Raw genomic sequence first — 1,346 nt, 5'->3', positions numbered from 1 at the left:
TTTTTTTGCCAATAAAAGCCTTTAAAACTTATATGCTTATTATTGTTTTTCAGTATACCATAGAAATATGTGGAAAAATTATCTACAAATACTGAAGTAGCAGACTTTGCAAAACACTACATTTATGTCACTGCCAAAACTTTTGGCCATGACTGTACATTTATGTCAGATGTATTTTTTACAAATGCAAAATGCTAGTCTGAAAATATCACATTTCTCAGTTATTTCTCGTGCTATACTTGTACATCTGGAAAATCTGATGCATTCTGTGGTTACTGAATGAATGTCTGTTTTCATTCATGTATGCCACTTTTTGGAACACTTTGTTTGTCCATTGCTTAGAGATTCAAATTTCGCGGATGATGTCCATTTGTGTGCTTTATTTTTCAGCACTGATGATGGCATGTTGCTGCAGAAGTATCTTGTATTTTTTTTACTTAATTTTTTTTCATGTTTTTATTGATTTCACTTAAAGAAGCTTTTCTTTATCAAATTCATATCTGCAAATTCTCAGTGATTATATCGGTGAGAAACGGGAAGTGTATAACATTTAAAATACCTCAGCTCAAAGAATATGCATTTTATTTAATTTTCTGATGCTAACCAAAATAAAATCTCCTTTTTAATTTTTCCCTTTGCCCATCGCTTCTATGGCAATAAATTCTGTACTACTTTCCCTAGGGTTGGTTGTTTACATGTTATTTGTTACTTAAAGCCATCTCATCCAGGTTTTAGGTCAACAAAACATACCATTGCAATTGGCTGCTTATGGGATCTCCAAGCAAGCACCCATGTTGTGACTGCTCAATGTAAAATAAAACATAAGCCATTGTTTCTTATTTGAGTTTACATGATTTTTAAACCGATATTTTATTTAATTTTTCTAACGTAGAATAATTTCTATGTGGGTAAATTCTTTTTAACGATGGAAACATTTCTGACTGCATTGTTTAATATGAAACTGTCATAGTGAGTCTTAAGTGGAACACAGCTCTAACAGGTAGATTTTCAAAGAAGATTAGCAATTGTTGCATTTTGGTAATATGTTTCAATAACAATCATAAAATGTCTTCCTTTAGTAAATTGACACTTATGATTTCCAATGTATTGTTTTTAAACCTTATAGTAAAGTGAGGGAAGGCTAATTTTGAAATACTCTTACGTTTTCCAAATGAAAAGTTCATTTGGACACAAAAATCATGTTTTTTCATTGTGCATTCCAATAAACTCAAACTGCAGTTATTTTGATTAAGTGAAAATAACTAAAAATACAGCTAACTAACACAAATCACAATAAAAACATGATAACATAATAAAAAACATGATTTTTGAAAATTAAAAAAAAA

Source organism: Sinocyclocheilus anshuiensis, unplaced genomic scaffold (assembly GCF_001515605.1).
Source record: "Sinocyclocheilus anshuiensis isolate Anshui unplaced genomic scaffold, SAMN03320099.WGS_v1.1 scaffold629, whole genome shotgun sequence".
In the NCBI taxonomy this organism is placed as follows: Eukaryota; Metazoa; Chordata; class Actinopteri; order Cypriniformes; family Cyprinidae; genus Sinocyclocheilus; species Sinocyclocheilus anshuiensis.
This window is presented reverse-complemented; position numbering follows the sequence as displayed.